The sequence below is a fragment of the Dermacentor albipictus genome, chromosome 1, assembly GCF_038994185.2.
Source record: "Dermacentor albipictus isolate Rhodes 1998 colony chromosome 1, USDA_Dalb.pri_finalv2, whole genome shotgun sequence".
In the NCBI taxonomy this organism is placed as follows: Eukaryota; Metazoa; Arthropoda; class Arachnida; order Ixodida; family Ixodidae; genus Dermacentor; species Dermacentor albipictus.
In genome coordinates, this window is record NC_091821.1 from 461,686,971 (window position 1) to 461,707,897 (window position 20,927).

Here is a 20,927-nt window from a genome sequence, read left to right on the forward strand (position 1 = left end):
TCCTTAACGACGTTCGCCGAGGCAGCTTTAGCTCCTAGACAGAAATAAAACTGCGCCACGTGACTTAGATGTGATCCGTTCGACGCCGATGGATGCGGAGGGACGTTGAACTGCAGGAAAGGGGTATCAGTGTTCCAGCTGCGCGGCAGATGGCGCCCCGGGTCTGCACCAAGCCTGGGTCACTAGCCCGGTTCCTCCGTAGGAGTCCTACCAGCAATGGCGGCGCCGCCGTCGCCTCGGGCAGGCCTTAGCTGGTCTCCGGCCTCCTTCCCACTCTCTCCTCCTCATTCCGTGCTTTTCAGTTTCGCTCGCACTGTGCCCTTTTCCTCGTCGCTCTTCCCGGGCCTGCGAGCGGCGGCGCTAGGCCACGCTGGGCTCCCCGGTCTCCCTTTCATTTTTTTTTCTCTTTCCCGCGGCCCGCGATTCTTCCCGCGGCCGCTGCGCATCGGCGGCTCCGCGACATCCCGGCGAGCGGCTGGCAGAGCGCGGCGCGGGAGCGCGCTCCGCTCCCTCCTCGAAACCCTTTTCATCCCCTACTGCCCGATTTTGGGGAAGAGCCGTGCCTTTGGCGCCGCAGCCTGCGGCTCGCTCGCTGCAAAGAGCGCGGTCCCCCGCTGCTAAGCCACGCGCGCCACAAACCCGGGAAAGCGAGCAAGCGACGACTCCGGTTCCTCGTGCCACAACACGAAGGAGCAGCGGAAGGAGCGAACGCCAGCATCCTCTGCGTGCAACCACTGCACGGTTTCTGCCGGCGGATATATAGCTGCACACTTTCATGCTCCACTCGTGGCCAGCGTCGCCGGGCTGCTGCGGGCTCTGACGGCGCCGGTGGTTGACCACGCATTGACGACGCCGACTGCTAGTGAGTGGTTGTTCCCCCTCTGTCTTTCTTTTGCACGTCTACTGGTTTTCTGTCCCTGCAAATAGGCGCACGCTTCCGGTTCCCGAGGCGTGAAAAAGCAGGTCTACCATGCTGGCGGCAACTTGCGCCGCATCGGCAGAACCTGCAATTAGAGGAGCGGAGAGGGGAAGACACACGGCTGCTCAGCGGATTCCACGCTGCCTGTTCTGCGGCACCGGGAATGCGACACGGTGCCCCCGCCGTGGTTCGTTTCATACAAAACAGGCGCTGCAAGCGGCAGCATTGCGCACGAAGGAAGCGACGCCTGTTTCTGTGCATTCGTTTCGTCTCGTCCGGGGGGGAGGCATTTCAAGTGCACGCGGAAGAGGTGTTACGAAACGGCAATGCATTTGGCCGGTGCTCTCTTTTTTCTTTTTGCCGAGCCAGGCCGCGACCGCATGCCGGTGGGGTGGCCAACCGGCGGCCGCGACATGCAATCCGCGCGCGCGCACCGTGCGGAGTGCAGTGACCCTTCTGGAGCCGCAGTTTAGGGAAAGGGCCTCCGGTCGCCCCCCACCCTCCGTCTTTTGGAGTGATGAATGCGGCCTGGGTCGCCGGTCGGTTCACATGCTTCAAAGAGTCAGTAGAACAGTGTGCGGAGCCAAGTGCGATGCATAAGCAGAGTCTATGTATAGAGCGCAATGCGTCGCTACACATTCAAGAAAAAGTTTGCAAGTAGCCTTGTTGCTAGGTGCCAAATGCTTAAAAAGCAACGCGGACACTATTGAAAAAAAGAAGTGTTTGTTTCCTAAATGTGGTCTCAGTCTCGAAATAACGCCGAAAAAAACTGATTGAGCACACGATGCTCTTTATTCTCGTTAACGTAGAAACGCTCGCGTAAATTGACAGCGAAATCGGGGCAAAAAACAAGTGGAAAGTTGTGCGAGTTCTTATACATTCATAACGGTAACAGCGCGAACAAAACGACGACGGAGTGAAAGGACACAGGACGAGCGCTGTCCCGTGTCCTTTCACTCTGTCCTGTGTCCTTTCACTCCGTCGTCGTTTTGTTCGCGCTGTTGCCATTATGAATGCAAAAAACAAGACTAGGAAAGGGACACGGCTCTTTTCTTACTGAGGTAGCGTGAAAAGTGAGCGAAAGGGACGTCGCCGAAGAACTGTTGACTTCAACCGCGCGTCTGCATCCATCAATGCTTCCGCGCACCGGCTCAGGCGAACTTTCCCTATTAACTACAGCGCGACAGAAAGACGACGGACGCGAACGAAGCGGACGAAGCAAACTTTGGCTCGCCTACACAAAGCGGGTTCGACTCCGCACCCCGTGCCACTAAGCGTGCCGACTGCGCCGGCGTCATAGAACATCGCACTCGGGGCAAAGTCCGCATTGGGGCGTGGCCTTGGACGCGTAATGCACTCACCTGTTAGCCCGCGGGACGCCGTTTTTCGGGATGCGCGCTGCTCTAATGACCTTGCGCCTCGCGTGCCGTGCCGTGCACGAACATCAATTTCCTGTCGGTCATTTCGTTCTTACGCGGTGTTTTCCTTTTTTTTCTTTTTCCTCGTTTTCGTGGTTCCGCTCAGTCAGAGCTAATGGTGCGGGAAAATGCGCTATTAGCAGTCGAACTTTAGGTAGGCTGCCGCATGCGCTGTAAGAGCGATGCGCCATTCAACGCCTACGTGCGTCGTGCTGCGCATTGCAACTAGCGAAGATAGTTGTTGCAACAGAGTGCTTGTGGATACTCGTACTTTCCCCTTGCTGTCATTAGCGTGCAGTTTAGGCGCAGTCGGTAGTAATTCGACAACGTGAAGTGTTCGTTTGCTTTTCGGGCTTCCTTCTCGCTTACTTCTGTATCTCTTACTTACCTGTGGCAGCACATGCCCGAGGCAAACAATCAAGCGAGCAAGCAAGAAGTCAATAGAGCTGGCTATAAATACGATCGACTAATTGTCCCCTGTACAATGGCGCTGAAATTGTGCGCGTGTGGTCCTGATCCACGCGTGATCTCGCACGCACTATAGTCCCATTTGCATGCGTTGTCGATACGCCACACAGCGAACCATCTTCATTTGGAGGCCGTCTTTGACGCAATGGTTTCATCCGCAGAAGGTCTGTGGGTAATGGTCGCTATTCGTAAGATTTTGTTCTGGGAACTGTATACCGCTCTACACTTGTAAGTATCCTTAAGGGTGCAAGTGCTCATATAACCCACACCAGTAAAAGGTGTAATGGTGTGCTTTGTAGGCGGATGGCACCTTGAATCGTGCAAATCGGTTCACAGTGAATATGTTTTGTTCGTTTGTTTGTCTGTTAAGTGTACTTGCGAATATATTGGCGTGTGTAGGAAGCGCCGAGAAATTGATTTCTTTCACGTTTCGAAAATGGCCAGAAAGAAGTGCACATGTTACCAGCGGAGGATGAACGAACTTTATGCGAAAACAAGACGACAATGATATCACTGCACTTATCATCTTGCACTTATCATATGCGAACGAGCTCCCTATGGGTGTTCAACCAGTAACGCCTTGGTTCTGTACAAGGAAAGAAAGGCTCTGATTGATGTCACAGCATGGACAGATCGCTCGCATGCATGAAGATATAGTACGTGTTTTTATCTTACGCAGACGCGTCAGTATACCGAACCTACCACTAAATGATGATATCACCCGTGCGAAAGAAATCTGGGAACCTACGTGCTCGTAAACTTACTTTTGCAAATACGAGATACGCAGAATTCCAGAGAAATCATAATTAAATACATCTACAAGTTCAACGTAGGGCTATGCCCTCGTTGCGTAATTGCTCGGGGCAATGCACTCGACCTTTTCTTTTCTTGCAATTACGCGACATCACAATGACAAAAAAGCTGCAGTTAAGCAGAACTTCTCGAAGATGCCGGACAGTGCAGAAACGCCTTGTTTCCTTCGTTTCCTGTATGGTCGCACGAAAATTGAGATATATACGCCGGCGTGCTAAAGCTGAAAAATGCACCGCTCCTGCGATTAAGGAAGTGTCAAGTTCAGAAGCAGTCAGGGACCGCTACTAGAGGCGTGCTGACTCCGCCGTTGATGAACATTCGAGATTATAAATATCCGAAGCAATCACCATAATACCTCCGAGTCCTGCTGATGGCTAGAATTAATGGGAGCATATATGGCGCTAATTTCAAATAGCGCTGAAACCAACTCTTGAAATGCATTCGTCGATTTAGACAGCGTGTATACTCTCCCTCTTTTCGTGTTTTTCTAACTTGGAAGAGACTTCGCTTTCTCCGCGTATTTCTCTCTTTTTTTTTTTCAATGCAGGAGTAGCACAAGTTGCATAGCTACGCCAGTCTATCATCTTCTCATCGTTTCTGGTTAATCGGGGGTCTCCTCTACCACTTCTCTCCCACAAATTAGGCATTTTTGATATTGCAGAAGCGTAATTCACCAATACACCTTGATTCCGTTTAAGCTTGTGCTTACGCGTTCAACCGTTGCGTTGCCATCGCATTCGTGTGCCACGTTATGCGCGAACGCCGGTCAGCAAACACTACCCATCGTGAGGAGCTCAGCCTGCACTGAGGGTTTATTTTGCACAAGGTTACGAAGCTATAATTATAGGTCCAAAATTCAGCAGCAAAGTAATCGGAGGCTCAGCTCAGCTCGCTCATTCTGACAGAGTTCATTTAAATACCTGATGCACACTCCCGTTACGGCATGCTTAAAGTGTAATTTTACTTACGACGCTACCTTGGTCTCAGCGGCTTTAATATCAAGCCGGCCGTCTCCGGAAAACCCGAGAAACCCTCGGAAAATGCAATTTGATTCAGCGAGCGAGAAGTCGAACGAAATGAATTGCGGAGAGTGACACGGCAAACGTCATGGACGGCTTAAAGTCAGGAAGTGGTGAATTCGATTTCTACGCAGAATGCCGCTTTGGTTAAGTGCAAAAAAAAAAGGAGAAAAGGGGGAAGGGGGGTTAGCACGGCGCAACAAAACCAAAAAAGAAGAAGCAGATGCCGCGAAGCGACAATACGACGCCACGGAAGTGTTTGGATGTAAGGAATAGAAAAGAGGCCCCATCCAATAGTGTCCTAAGTAAAAAAAAATCACCACTGAGCTCTTCGAACACTGGCAGCGAGAATATAGTATTATCTCCATGATGGAGCACCGCCTAGATGAGAGATGGCGTCCACATACTCAAAATTGAATTTTAGGCAGTCGCGTGGAACGTTAAGGATTGGGCACAGGAAACGTAGAAATGAAGAAAGAAAAAGAAATCGACGTGGAATTCGCGAGAACCGAAATAAAACAGTAGGTTAGCAATGCCGAGTGCGTAAATTAGTTTTGCTACTCGAGTTCAACGCAAAAAAAAAAACGAAAAGAAAGAAAGGAAAACGAAACTGACGTTAATCCTTTCGTGGCGTGTTGCAGTGGGTATACTTCCTGACGAGAAAAGAAAAACAGAATAATTTCCGCATTGAATTAGAGATTGCGCAGGAGGCGATGGTGCCGAAAGTTTTCATAGTTGGCGCCAGTAATTGGACCATGCGCGGGCCTGAGTGAGTACTAGTGCGAGCCCCACACTCAATACGCCCTCAAGTTGTAGAAAGCAGGCCCACAATTAATGGCTTTCCTACTCCGCACATGCTTATATTAACGAGAACTTTGCCTGCAGCATTTGCAAATATTTGGCGAAGATGCAGCGGACGTTGAGAAGACAACCCAGTGGCGTATCGCAAAAGATTAGAGAGGGGTAGCTTTGCGTGCTACCACGTGGCACGCTAGACCACCGCTCACGCGCGTATCATACCGCCGAATACATTGGGAGGCTACCGTGATCGCCTAACAACAGAGCAGCTCTAAGATGAGCCCATACGGCCTGTAACAAGAAACAAATATCTACGTGCACACGGACTCGCTCGCTGCATTCAAGGAACTGAAGAAAGTGAAAAAGAAAGACATTCCAAAAATTGCCAACAAATACATCGGCTAAACAGGTCGTCCCACTTCACCATTACCCTGCGCTGGATTCGCGGACACATTGGCAATCCGTTTGACAACCTGGCCGACTAGGTGGTTCGCTCACCATCTGACAACCCACCGGCTTCGCTACCTTCTGACACCTGAGCTCTCCTCCAAGCCCGAAATTCGGTTTCCTCCGACGGGACACGAGTGCCCCTATAGTCCCGTGTATCTGCTTGCTTTATCGCCACGTTTCACGGGTGGAAAAGGGCGGAGGAGGACGAAAAAAGGAAGGAAAGAAAGGCAGGGAGGTCAACCAGACGCACGGCCAGTTTTCTACCCTACACTGGGAAGGGGTTTAAGGGAAGAACAGAAAGGAGAGGGCCTGTAAAAGGAGAAAAGGAAGAAAAAGGAGAGGGGCTAGGGTTGCCCTCACATCTGCTGTCAACTGTGTCTGGGGTCTGGGGATCTGCAAGTGCCAAACCTACAACGTGTCCTATAGTGATCGACAAGTGTGTCTGTAGCGAACATTGGCCTTTTTTTATTTCTTTATTTAAATTGTACCCTGCTACAAATTATATTAGGCACAGTATGCTAAGAGAGGCCAAATGTGCCAGATGATTTGACCAGTTGGATAACGGACAAGGAGCACGCTGAATTCCTTTCTGTAGTACCTGCACCAAACAGGGCTGCATGCACTTACTTATGCCTTTCTTTTATTTTGGAGCACGTCCCTTGTCGCAATAGGAAAAAAAGTAATGAAATAACAGAATAGAAATACAGTGAAAGCTCGTTATTTCGAACTTCAATAATTCGAATTTATGGATAATTCGAACTGTACGATTTGGTCCGGCCAAGCTCCGCAGAAGTCTATGTATAAAAAAGTCCGTTAATTCGAACGCGAGAAGGTTCCCTCACGGATAATTCGAACTACGCTCGCCTGGCACACGGCCAGAGAAACGCGCCTGCTGCCTACACACAAGGCTGTATTGCCTCCTAAACGGAGAGAACGGCGAGAGAAGGCAAAATCAGAAAAAAATCTAACCGACACGGGGTCAGCCAGAAGGCAGCGGCGGCTGCCGCCTCTCCGTTCTACGTAACCTCCGAGACTTCTTGCCCGTTGCGAATCTCGGAGGCTTTGCAAATCTTGTACAGCTGCTAATGTTGTGCGGAGATGGCACGGCAAGCGCCAAAACACAGCGAATCAAGTACGTCGCAGCTGCGCTTGCAATCAAGAACCAACGAATCAGGGCCTTCGCCACCTTCACATTTTCGGCGTCTTTGTCTCGGCAGTCTTCATCGGTTGTGTACCTCTGTTCTCAGCTTAGGAGGTATCGGCCGTCGCGATTCATTGTGATGGTGTTAAGCCTCGGCTAACGTTCGTTTCGGTGGACATCGGTGGTGTGGCACAGTCGGACCCAGAGCTTCGACTTGAAAGTGGCGGGAGCCCGCGGCACACGCCATCACTTTCTGACACGCCAAATTTCTGACATTCCCTACTGCTTCCAAATCGCAGTGTACTGTTGCTCTCCTTCACTTTCGCTAGTTCGAACTTTCGTTAATTCGAACTGAAGCGGCTTCCCCTTGCGGTTCGAATTAACGAGCTTTTACTGTAAATGTTAAAACCAGCCGGCGCTTAGTCTCATCTCACGTTGAGGACAAGGTATTAGCGATGCTTTCTCATTATTCTTGAGATCAGCTGTTTCTTTGAAGCTGGTATTGGCGGCGAGGAGTTACGGAGTCGCCATCTATCGGAAGCGCCTCGCTGGCGTAGTATGAGGGATCACGTGGCGCGCATCCTCATAGGTTTTGCTGTCGGCGCTCACTGAAAACACCACGCGCGAGCTCTCCCAGACATTTCTGTAAGTTTTTTCGAAACGAGAGAAGTTTCTTACTGTCTAAATAATAATCTTGGGCAAACGGAAAGCACACAATCGTTTACAGGCGCTATCTCTTTACCGAATACGTACAGTGAACGCCACTGCGCGCGGTCGCGGCGATGGAGTCTCCCCAACCCGCTTCTTGCGTGAAAGGTAGGTAAACGCTGGGAGCAAACTATGTGAAATATAGTGTTTGTATAACTAAATGGAGTGTAATAGAACGAAGCCTCAATGCAGCGATCGCGCAGATTCGCAGCGACCGACTGCGCCTCTGCATGCTTGTCCGCGCACTGTGTCGCTTTCTCCGCACGCGCGTTTTCGCACCGTGCCATGAGCTTTAGGCCGCAGAATATGAGCATTTCACAGTATACAAGCAATCATTGTTGCGTGGGCGCTATCAGAGTTGTTCAAAAATAATTTCATTGTAGAGACTTCGACGCCTACGGAGACTGTGATGTGACGTCGCGACGATTCAATCTTTTTTTTCTCTTAAATTCTTTGACCTTTTAATACTATTTCTCGAGTTGCGTCGCACTGTATGTTTATCGGTGTTCTCAGCGTGCCATTTCCCGCTGCTCCTTTATTGTAATCCAGTGCATTAATTCATAACACAAACATGATAATATGCCATGCTTTTTTTAAATGTGCTTCTTACCTCTGCCTTTCCACTCCACTGAACTTGCCAGTATCTATAGCATCGACAAGTACATAGACCAAACCGTCATGACAATAGTCGGGCAGCGGACTCGGGCGAGCGTCTCAGTGCGCGTTTTGAGAACATCGCAGACCGGGCGCCGTAGCAGAAATCTTCCTCGCGTCTGTGCTTGCTGCATACCCGAGTTGTAGCCGATGACTGTTTGCCGGTTTTATGTTTCGCGAGCCAAGCTTCGCGCAGCTTCTTGTCCTGCGGCTACGTGTGAATAAGGCTGACACCGGCCTCCGTTACGTGCGTCCGGCCCTGTGGCACCAAGCAGTAGCCTACCATGTTGCGCGCCTTCAAAGGCAGCCACTACCTATTTTAGTGCTTTGAAGCGTTGTAAAGGAGACACTCGAAGCGGGAAAATTTCGCCACTAAATAAGGACCGCGGAGTACGAGGGAATTTAAACTCGTTTTCAGCTCGCTTCGGCGCGCCCGAAGCAGCCGACGCGGCCGCTATGTCCACGTGATCCCTCCTAGCACGTCACGCCGACGGTGGCGCCAGCTTTTCCAGTGGTGGAGCTCGAGGCCAATAGGCTGGACACACGGGGCTGATTCCAGAAACTGGTTCGATTTCCGGCTAGCAGATGACGCCGCAGCATAAGGGTACGTGATGCGTTGACGATGCCAAGCAATCTAAAAGCCTAAGTCTTCCCTTATCCTAAATTAGATTGCATGCTCTATAGCACTCTACCAGATGGCTCCACGGTTCCGCGGAAAGATGACGCATGCGCAGAAGGCGTGGCGTACCACGCAAATACGCTGCGAACGCAAGGTAAGTGCAGACGGCATCGCTGACGCGAATCGCTTGCAGCGCTGTGGCCAGAAAGCGTGCTTTTGTACTCTCAGCGCGAAGCTAAAGCTAACGCGGCGCCAGAGCTAGCAACAGGAGAGCACACGGTGTGCGTCAGTGAGGTGAAAACTGCAAGGAGCAGAAGGCTCTGTGAATATTCATGGCGTTAAAGCAGCGGAGCAGGAGTACGAGTAGAACCCTTTGCTCATGGCACCGCGTTTCGCTGACTATGCAGGGCGTCTCGAGCAGTCTGCGCGGCGATTTCCTCTGGTGCCGCATATCGTAGCCGTGGCAACGACGCCCACAGATGACCAGAGCAGATGAGCAGAGCAGCCGACGTCTACATTTACGGGCTGTCAGAAGGGCGCACCAGATGGAGCGTGCTTCGCTTGATTTGATTCGCGGCTGTGATCTCTGCGCCACGCCTGAATGGCTGCAGGTATAGGTCTGGGACTTGCCTGCACGATCTTATTACACGCTGGCTCGTGATTACTGTTCGTGATTACTGGTGCTGCATAACGATGTGTGCAGTGGTGTCTTCAACTTGCAGTGCTGAGTAACTTGCCTCAAAGTGAACTGCGTGTTTGCGCATTCCGTGCGTGTTAGTCTTCCATGGTATCCTTTTTTTTTTTTTTGCGAAATATCAAAACATGTGAAATGTAGCCTACATTTTTAATGCGACTTGGACATTGACCGATGCTGATTGAACGCTATACTCCGGCAGCCTTATATTTCTTATCATCACCTTTCTTAAAATAAAGTGCTGCGGAACCGAGCCAAACGGACTGTGCATTTCACCTCATTCGATTGGGTGCAATGATACATCCGCGCCACCTCCGTTCCGAGCAAATGGAGGACGGCTATTCCCTCCCGTTTCCATGTGTTTTCTGCGATTTTATTTCGGTATTTGTCGCTAAAATTCTCGTGAACATGAGCTGAGGAATTCTAGTGTCTGCGTTTGGATTACCTGAAACAGGTCCCACGTTTTGACGTCATGACGTCAGCATGAGCATGACGTCAAAGAGAACTACTGACTTTTTATAAAGGTGAATCTTTCTTTTTCTCGTCCGCCAAGAACACGCAGAAACAATTGCTCCTAACTTCACGTTATAAAAATGTCAGTCCAAGGTATGCTTTCACTGAGCACATACGGCGGCGATTAGGATCAAACGAAAAGCTCCTGAAAGAGAACAAAGGCTGTTTTGCATATTTTCACAGCTAGAACACTTTGGCACCCAGTGAAAATAGGTCTTGTTTTCCGGAGCGTGTTTCTAGAATGAAGAACAGTAAGTTCCGAATGTTTCCGTCAAGATAAGTCCAGGAAACGCGTTAATCGGACTGCATATGAATGTTATAATAAAACCAAACAGCACAATTCCGACTGAAGATGCTATAATTCCTTTGTTACAGATGACCAGAGGCCTTAAAATATTAAATAAAAAGGAATTTAATCACGTAGCAGCATGTTTAGGCATGTAGAACTTCAGCGCGGTAAATCTTTTCCACAGTGCAATGAGGCCATGCGCGATGGTCTAAAGTAGAAAAGGTTCTTGATTCGGTCGCAGTACAATCGTTTAGTTTTGGGGAATATCGTAAGTTTCAAGTATTTATTTTCATTTCTGTCACTTTTTGGAGCAGCTCAAGATCAAATTCTGATTTTCTTACTCAAACAAAGTTAAAGGCAGGAATACTCTCATTACTTATTACAATATCGCCGAACCTATATTAACAGAAACAAAGTCATACCCATCGTGGAAGTAACGCTTTGATTTAGGACCGCAATTTAGTTAAAGAATTTCCAGCGATCAATGAACATAAAAACACTTGCAGCACGAAGTATATAATTCCGTGACTGTCCACCAGGGACAGATATCACAATTTTCCGTTAAGTGCGCCGTGTCGCACATTATCCGGTGTCGGTATCGGCAGAGTTACCCATGAGCGAAAACTCCCGCATATGTTCAGCCTTATGTATATGCCACGCCTAGCTATACGAAATTGCGGTATATGCGGGTTAGATTGCCACACCATTCTATCAGTCAAGTTGCTCATACCTTGTCTTACATTCTTGACAAAGTGCTGCCTCGGCATTTTGAGAATTACAGCCCACAAACAAATGTCATGAAGCAAAACACCTACAGCGCATGCCTTTTATGTTAACTCTTCTCAGGCTTAAATATTAAAAGTGCGAAACAATAACAGAAGCCCGGAAATGATGCAATTTTCTATAAAATTAAAAACCCGAGTGCGGAACAGTGGGAGAGTATGCTTTCCAGCGTAAGCTTGAACGGCCAAAAGCGCCTAGTAGGGCGAGCTCGCGGTTTGGCCATACTCAGTGGAGCCTTGGACTAGGGCACCAACCCTGTGATTGCAGACAGAAGAATCCATCAGAAGATGGAAGACGCCGTCTGAAGCCGCGAAGATCTCTTTTCTAGAGCCCAATAAATGTTTTCCGATCCGATGGCGCGGCTGCGCGCTGCCTCCGGAATCGTCCCACGCAAGAGGCCGCGTTTCTACCAGAACGCTCGCCTTCGTGTAAAGCGTTCGCCGCCAGCGTTTGCCGGTAAACATTACGGTTACATAAGCTGCAGTTGCCGGGAAGCGTGAAAAGCAGACAGGAATCTTTGAATGATATCGCGTTCCACTCTCAAAGGGGAAGCTTAAAAATGTTCTCCAGTTCTTGCCAACTGCTTTTGTTAGAACGTCCTGCACGGATAAAGATTTTAGTTTACAGCTGACATAGACTCGCATGCATGATTTTAAAGCGAAAACATTACTGGCGCGAACTTTCGATTTCGCCGCGGCGGTGCTCCGAGGAGGCACATGATGTCACAACGGGCGCCTCGCCGCGGATATTTCTCTCTCTCACTCACTCCCTAGTCACTACTGCGCAATGAGTGCGCATACGCCACTAGTCGCACCGAGCCACAGGTGTTCTGCCGCTGCGCAGCGCCGCGCCTAAATTTCCGCCGCCGCCGTTTGGTGTGACATCACATCTAGTTCCTCGTCGTTGAGCTCGCCTCCCCTCACTTTGCCAGCTGCGTCACATGCCTGATAACATGTCGGAGGATTGAAAAGGATAGCTCGCGTGCGCCCCAACCACAGTTTATGCGGCAGTATGGACGTCGACCACTCTGATAAGCAGGAGGAAGCCTGGAATCGGCATCGGAACGAGATGAAGTGGAAACGAATCGCCCAGGAAACAGAACAGCGCGTTGAACGACCGGCTAAACCCGCAACATAGCTAGACAACGAGACTAACCTGGGCTTGCAATCAAGATTAACCAAGGCTAACCATGCTATGCCTTAGCTTTCGCTATGTATATCCTGGCATAGCCGAGCTAAGGCACCGCCAATTATTTACACAAGTACTGTTCGCGTAAGATTCGTTCGACTCAATGCGGTGGATATGTACCAATTTTGACCACTCTAGATATCCCAACTTACGCAGTTTACAGAATTGTTAGTCTTTCTATTGCACAATAAGAGAGATGGTTGACCCATTGCTTCGCTTTCTTTAGAAAAAATCCAGGTATTTTGTTAAACAAAATGACGCTAAATACGAAGTATGATGCTTACACTCGGGGAATTGCAACATTTCTCTCAAACGCATCATAATTAATTCCAAGGACTTCCGTAATATTCTGCTGTACATAGTTGCATTTCCTATAGGGAAAGTTCTTTCGATAGTAGCTACAACACCTTCAGCAAAGGCTACATCGGAATACACTATATTATAGTGAGACATAGGTGTATCATTTCGAAGCCTATTAATGAACTGTACCTGTACGACATTAACATAACGTATAAGATTCAGTAGCCCCCAAAATATACGTCGCAGTATGTTTCCGTCGCCTAATTCATGTCCATCAGAGTGGAGAAATGATGTGGGGTCTGTGTTGAATAAACCTCGTTTTTCCATTGTTGGTGGGAGATAAACAAGACGGAAATACAATAGTCGTTATTTCCAAGTTTATTCGTTGCGTTGTTGCATAAGGCGCAAGTGAAATCAAATCTTAAATAATAACAATTACAAATGACCATATTCGTTCGTTTTAATGTTGTTACAGTGATCCAAGATAAATGCTCCTAATCGTTACAATTCCACTTTTTGCGAAACCAAACAAGCACAACTGCAATTTATCCGCAGATATAATCTTCAGACATTTTTGCTGCATGACCTTAAAAGAAAGTAAACAACAGCTGCAAGTATCTGCAACGAGAATATTTTTTCCTGCACGAGAGCATCATTCAAACTCCACGACCATCTGCTTCTTAAACACGTCAGTAAGAAGTTTAAAAACTGCTTTTTTTCACTACTCCTAATCAAATGCCACATAAAAAAATCTTTTCATGAATCGATTCATATTTTCTGGCATATTGTTCCTCTACGCCTACTATTTTTGATGTCTCATGAATTTTCAAAGGTGCTGCATTTTATCTGGTGTATAATGTATGCAAATAACGGCGAGCCGTATTGCTGCGTTTATGTTCGAACCGTTCTGTGCCGCGCTACTTCCTCGTCTTTACGAATGCTTCACGTTGCGCTCAATCTCTTGTACATTACGCGCAGACGTCGCGCTGCACTTGCGAATCCTCACCTCGCGTTTCTCTTTCCCTCGCTTTTGCGTTTCCTGTCCTTCTATTGGAATACATGTGTCACACTATACGGCCTTCGCGGAAAGCTCCGGGTTCTGTCAACAATCGGAGATGACACTGCGTGCCTGCGCGTGGTATAAATGGCAATCCAACTTCACTCTCATTCGCAAGATGTTCCCCGCAAGAGCCTTCTCTTAACCTTGGCACATGCAATAATTTTATCTTTTTTTTTCACGCAGTAAACGATTACTAAAGAAGTGTTCTAGAAGTGGCCGCTTCAGAAGCACCCTCCGGCAATAGATGGATAAACGCGCTTTTCTGCGAGATCTTATGGCCGCCACCGTCGAAGCCGTAACGACAAATCAACAGGTATCTAAATGCTCCTTCACCACTATCGGTTCAATCAACACGTATATATATATATATATATATATATATATATATATATATATATATATATCTTTTTTGATCTCTCTCTAAAACGGGGAGCCTTATCTGGAACAGGAAGCGTAGCGCTTTCAGGCATTTAAGTTGATGGACTTTTTCCCCGGAAGAAGATGAAAGCGAAGTAGAAATGCTTCGTAGGGCTAGTACTGCTGGTGAGAAGGACGACGTGTTCAGCTCGGGTGCGAGAAGCATGAGCAGCGGGTTTGGAGTGAACCAAGCGATTCAATGGCCGCGTAGCACACCTGCACGGCTCGGCACTGTCGGCATATTCTTGGAGCTGTTTCCGAGTTCTTCGAGGGATTCGCTTCTGTTCCACGAGCCTATTCTCCTCTAAACGGCGTTCGAGAAGATACTTTGACTAGAGTAAACAAATCCAGTACATTTACAATGCAAACACGAGCGCATACTTGTACTCGTTTATATTTTTATTTTTCATTTGTACAGGATTCGTGATAGCCTGATCAATATTTTTTTGCTTGACTAAATATTCTGCTAACACAGGGCAGAGGTATACGTTTACGTGTGTGTCTTTATGTATCTGTGTGTGTGTATATGTATGTATATTTGAAGTGTGTTCGGGGGTGTTGCAAGTATGAGTGTTTGTGAGTTGTTTACTCGTGCTTGCGCAATGTTTAGGGATTTAATGAGTTGATCTTGTTTCTTTAACGGATGTTTGTGTTTCAGCTATTCCGCACCGCTATTCCAACCACAACAAAAAACGCAAAATCATAGTTCGTCTGTGTGACGTCTAAAGACCAGTGAAAATCCATCAGTGTTGAAAACCAAATGAAAATCCAATGAAAACCCAATACCTAATCGTGTCAGGCGTTCGAGCATTTAACATACATTTGGAGATACGATTGCTGGCACCGGCATTCTTTCACAGCCGTTTTGGCATCGAACGAGAGAACATGGTACTACGTACGCCTCTGTAGCACTGCGCACGCGGTAGGCGGCTGCTGTTAAGCCGCTGATATCTCACAACGTTTAGTACCGTCAGCCATTACTGGAAGACATTGTAAGTAAACATACTGGTACACACTTCCTCAAAGGTAAAAGTTACCGTTTGGTCGCATTTTCTTTTTATGATTGAATTGAGAGTTTGCCGCTATTTCATCAATGTCCCTATCCGCACTTTGTAGGAGCTGCATCGCTTCCTCCTGCTTTTACATTTCTACCTTTACCAGAAATATAGAGCTACGAATATAGCTACCGCTACAAAAAGAGGGTGGGAACATCAGTTAAAGATAACAAAAATCGTTCGCGTAAGGAAGGACTTGCCGCCTACCGTCTTTTTTCAACCTGTGAAACATCTGTAGGGGTATTTTCAACGCATCACCTTACTAGAACTGCGCTGAGATGAGAGTTTGATAAGCTCTCAGCGCAGGCTGCGATGCGGTCGCCTGTAGTAGATAGGGTGCATTGCGGAGCTTCCTTCTGCTTGGCTGTCAGGGCCAGGAAAGCACCTATTTCACTGTCTCGGCACCGTTGGGCGTTCTTTGCACAATACGGGGCTGTCAACGACGCTAAAGCCTGTGTCCTACAAAAAAAAGCACTCTCACGCTTAGCAATTGAAAGCTGTTGTGATGCGACCTACTTTCGGGGCGGCAGCGCGCCATCAGGTCTGTAAAGTTCGGACGGAGTCACGACAGTTCTCTTTAATGCCTTCATAAAGTGGACCATCCTCCCCCCCTTCCCCACCCCCTCTTCAATAAGTTAACTAAGTAAGTTAAGAAAAACTCCACGTCCACTTCCTGAGATTGAGAAGAAATCGGGGAATAGGACAAAAAGACAAAAAAACATGGGAGTCACTCGGAGGTACTTTAGCTCCGCAAGTTCAATATCCCTATACACTCTAAAAATAGTTTACTCACTTTAGGACGTATCTTATTACAAAATATAATGGTCATCTGTCTTGCTTGTGTTTCTTTTTGTTTCCTTTCTTTCTTTTTTAAGCGTTACGCTGGCCACTTTTCTGTCGAGAATGCTATGTCACGCTGGTAATGCTCATGCCGTTCGAGACATGGAAGTACTGGGCGAGCAGCGTTGAAAAAAATTAATAAATGGACCATCACTCTTTCATAGGAATCGGTGGAACACTAAAGTGAAACACGTCTTCACAGAAGGTGTTGCACGTTTGCTTCGCGAACTCACTGTCCGCTGCAGCAAAAGGCGCACGATTTGCGGTTCAGCAAGCCTTCTGCAAGTACGCTTGGCGGGCGGCGTCCTGCTGCATAGTCGCTTCGGTGAAGGTACGAGCATTCTGGTCCGGCTCCGTTGTTTCTAAGGCAGCCATTGAGTTGCGACCCACTCAGCTTCAGGAATGCGAGCGGCAGAGTTCACCGCGTGCTGCTTCACGCTGGCGGTGTATCTCGCCAGATCAAAGCGAGATTCGCCCGTCGAAGTCGTTGCCTTGCTGCGCCATCGCAAGCGAAGCAGAGGGGGCGTATAAGCAATGCTGGTGCATGTTGAAGCTACACTGCATAGGCAACTAGACGTCACAGGCTAATCGGGCGCGAAGGACAAACCATGTGCGGAAACTGCGTCGTCACCTCGACAGAAAGCTTACACCGCGTGGGAGCCTCCGCTGCGCTGAGACTACCGAAACGCTCACTGTCGGCGCTTAGTGTCCTATGATGTGATATGTCATATGATCAGGATGCAGTACTTCGCTTCAAATCTCCTAGATGGCAGTGCGATCCCTGCCAAGATAAAACCCCTTAAACTTCGTAGCGCCACGCTTTGAAGAATGCCGCCTCCTCCTCGCGCGCTCTGGCCGACGCCGCGTCGCTATTGGCCTGTGAGCATCACGTGGGCTCTCGCGCCGTGCATCAGCGCCATTTTTGCTCATGTTGGCGCCGTTGCTACGCTCGAGCAGTGTAGGCGGCGCCACGGTCAAGGAGGGAGCGTGAAAGAGAGGAGAAGCGAGGAGGAGTGAAGGCAGAGGAGGAGATTGTCGCTACTTTACGAAGTTTAAGGTGTTTTATGTCAAGATAGCATATTTTACCCGTTCGCGCCGACGTCACGTCCTTTACAGGTAGTTAGATCGTGTTTGATCCCGGTATAAAAGACTTTCATGTTGAAAAGAAAAGCATACAAGATGATTGACGCTAATAAGAGCTCAAACGGCGCAAACGTCTCTGAAAGGGATGGCTTCAGCCCCTGTCACACGAAAATTTCGAGTGACCTCGAGTTCATTGCACATCAAACACACTACAGACTGAACTCAATGCTCAATAAGCTCAATGTAGATTAAGCTCGATTTAAATGTATTATCTACCGCTGCTACTCCTCGTTCTCAAGTATACTTGACTTCTAACTTGCTATACTCGTTCTTGCCTTGTGGTTCGATCGCGCTGGACGGACTAAGACGGACTGAAAGACTAAGACGGACTGAAAGACTAAGACGGACTGAAATCAGGATTTAAACAGCATTTGTCACAGGAATATTGTACAGCTAGCTGTTTAAAGCTCCGGTGTGTTTTGCTACTGCGCTGCCTACGAACAAGATTGACCGACGATGAAGTCCCTCATTGCAGGCATCGGCAGGCCAGCACTCTCTGAAAGAGGTTTGCGTGCCGCCACATGCCCGTACAACAGCAAGAATGTCTGCAAGTCCATTAGTACACTTCATGCAACACGATGCTGTGGGCTGGCGTTTCTGGGAAAAAAACCACGGTACAATGTACTTGCACATGCTCATTGCTTCTTTGTGTGACCATCAGCATCAAACGCTCCTGCCTTCAGTCCCTGGTCTCCTTATGTCGCTATTGAAGGTTGCATGCTAAAGCACATTTGCTCAAGCTCACACTTACGTCTTATTGTTAATACATTACCGCTAGTAAATGCGATTGCAATATGTATACTCGTCTTGTCATATCCTCCTATCTACTACCTTTTATTTTCCTCTTCATTTCTCCTTGACGACATATATACCAGCCCATATCACCAGTCGGATGGAGCTCTTAACTAACATTCGCCTGCAACATCACAAACGCTGGTGTGTTCTCATACATCGCAAATTATGCAGAAGAGACAAAGTCAGTCTCAAGAGTAGATATTCGGTCGCGGGCTGCTATGTAAGCGCACTTACTCGTCTTCTTTGTATGAAACAGCCAACCTCTCTCGGGCTACAGCGTCATCGCTCTGAACTGTATCTCTCTCATCTAGTATTGATCATTCTTGTTTGGCGTTTGGTGACCACTTTTCGTCTTTGCTTTAATATAACTCCTGCGATCAATTCTGCAGTGCGCTTTTTGGTTGTGGGCGAGTCAGGATTATTGGGCATTAAGTAAGGTTTACTACACGAGGAACATTGGGATTCAAATTAATACTTTTGCCAGACTCCAAAAACAAAACTCAGATTTGTAAAAGCGCAACTGGCGCAGAATTGAATTTTGCATGACGTTTTGAAAGCTTACTTCTCGGAAATGACGCCACCCACAGCGTTTCAAGTAAATCGGTAATACAGAAGGCCTCAATCACGTTTCTCAGATTGGAATCTGGGCTCCACGCATTACAATCTCGCCCGACATTAACGCGCTTACGGAATTTTGAGGTCGCTAACACCTAAACAGAGATTTCACATTTTCACGTTATTTAATAAATTGCGACAGACAATATGTAAACACAATAGAAGAGTCTTAATATCGGAAACAAAAATACCCGCGTGTCCCTTATTGTTCTTTCCTAAATCAATAAGCAAATGGAACGCCCTTCCACAAATCTCAAATCAAACACTTCCGACACCCTTTTACATACAGGCGCACGAGCGATGTCACGGAGTGTTTTTTGAATTATTTGTGTTCTTAGCCATTCTTTGGGCCTTTATTTTTTACAGGCAAAAGAAGCGCGTGAACACTGTTCTGTGACTGCTATTCATGACATGTGTGCTCGGAAATGTTTACTGCTTATTCTGCTTTTATGCTTACTTCCTTGAAGAGAAGGAATGCGTTATTGTGTGATTATCTAACCCCTCGTGTCTTCGTTTCCATAAGGCTGCTGGTAGTATCGTTGGACAAATAAATTAGTTAAATAAGAATAAATAATAAAATCGCATATGCAGTTTGTAATTCAGGGTAATTACTAAATGTTAGCCAGTTATCATGGACATTAGCGATTATCATGCAGATCCTGAAGCTCACTGTGTTGAATAATGCACTTCGCAAAAAAAATGCTGTCTTTAACTTTGCTGTTTTAGATTTTATACTTACCTAAAGCGGGGCCCTGCAACGTTCCCGAGAAAGCTTGTCGGCGGTGCCAACAGCAGCATCATGACGAGGGGATATTGCGAACTTCATGCGACGGACGTGACATCGATGAGTGGCATTATGTTTATTGATTAAAAATGTAATGTGAGATTTACGTTCGCAAGATGTTGCGAGCATGCTGTGCAAGAAGTACAGCAATACGCTTTACAGCTGTTTTAAGTATCACCTATAGACCTCTTTGGAAATGCCCGCGTCACCTGTGGCACTCAAGGGGCGTCTACCGTTCTTGACGCGAGAGCGTTAAAGGCCCCGTGTCGGAAAAAATGGGAGCGCCGGCGTCGGCGGAGTAGTTGTCCGCGAGCGACAATTGCGGTATTTCCTCCCGAGTTCCGAGGTGTACAAAAGTTGAAAGATTTTTGTAAGCTTTTCAGAAATCGATGTTTACGTTACGGAGACGAAAAGCGAATTTTAGTATTTCACAATTATCGGCAGTTTTAGCACAGCATGATGTCCAATATATTGGACACTGGAACTCTACCCGCTCATTTGTGGGGTAGTAGGTATGCAGTAGCAAAGGGCAAAGTTAACAATAAAAATGACTTCAAAAGTACAAAATCCGTTTATTAATCAAAATTTCATCACAGAAAAAGAACGAGCGATAAAGTATGAGAAATAGAACTTACTTCTTCGGCGGTCGCCGTAGAATGCCACCATTGCTAACACCCCTGGTGGCCCAACTACTAATGCATTTTCAACAAAACTTCATAGCTGGCGCTAGTAGGTGTTTAAAATCTTGGACAATACGGTTTTACGAGCTAAAACATTCTGCGGCCTGGGTAGTGGCGGAGTATTTGATGTCCAATATATTGGACAAGTGCCCAAAACTGGAACTCAGGAGGATATTTTTAGGTGTGCGTATATGCCACGCCTAGCTATATGACATGCGGTATATGTGGGTTATACTTCCACGCCGTTCTATCACTGAATTTGCTCATACCTTGTCTTATATTCGTGACAAACTTATTCCTCGAAATATTGACAATGGCAGCCCACAAACAAATGTCATTAAACAAAACACGGACAGCGCATGCCTTTTATGTTAAATCTTCTCAGACTTAATTATTAGAAGTGCGAAACAATCACAGAAACATGAAAATGACGGTTTCCTGGCGTGGCTTTGGTGTACCTGCCGGAATCGGCCCACCTAAGAGGCCAAGTTTCTGCCACACTGTAAAACAATTTACACCCTTAAAAGTGAGAAAGGGTGTCAATGTGTCTATAATTCACCCTTAGGGTGTGATTCATATAAGAGACACCATAAGGGTGTGAGTTATAGACACATTTACACCTTTTTTCACTTTAAAGCGTGTAAATTACTTTACGTTGCAGAAAGCTCGCCTTTGTGCATAGCATTCGCCGCCAGTGTTTCCCGGTAAGCATTAGGATTACATAGGCTGCAGTTGCCGGGAAGCGTGCGAAGCAGCCGGGAATC

The 20,927-nt window shown here is 47.5% G+C and overlaps 1 protein-coding gene across 15 annotated transcripts in view; it reads left to right on the forward strand.

The window, feature by feature from the left end:
* Positions 1 to 327: 327 nt before the first annotated feature.
* Positions 328 to 20,927, forward strand: part of LOC135902791 (coiled-coil domain-containing protein AGAP005037-like) — a 583,363-nt gene continuing 562,763 nt past the window's right edge. For all 15 annotated transcript variants that reach the window (XM_065433040.2, XM_065433057.2, XM_065433042.2 and 12 more), the window contains exon 1: positions 328 to 862. The gene's annotated coding sequence lies outside the window, so the exon portion shown is untranslated. The remainder of the gene's footprint in view (positions 863 to 20,927) is intronic.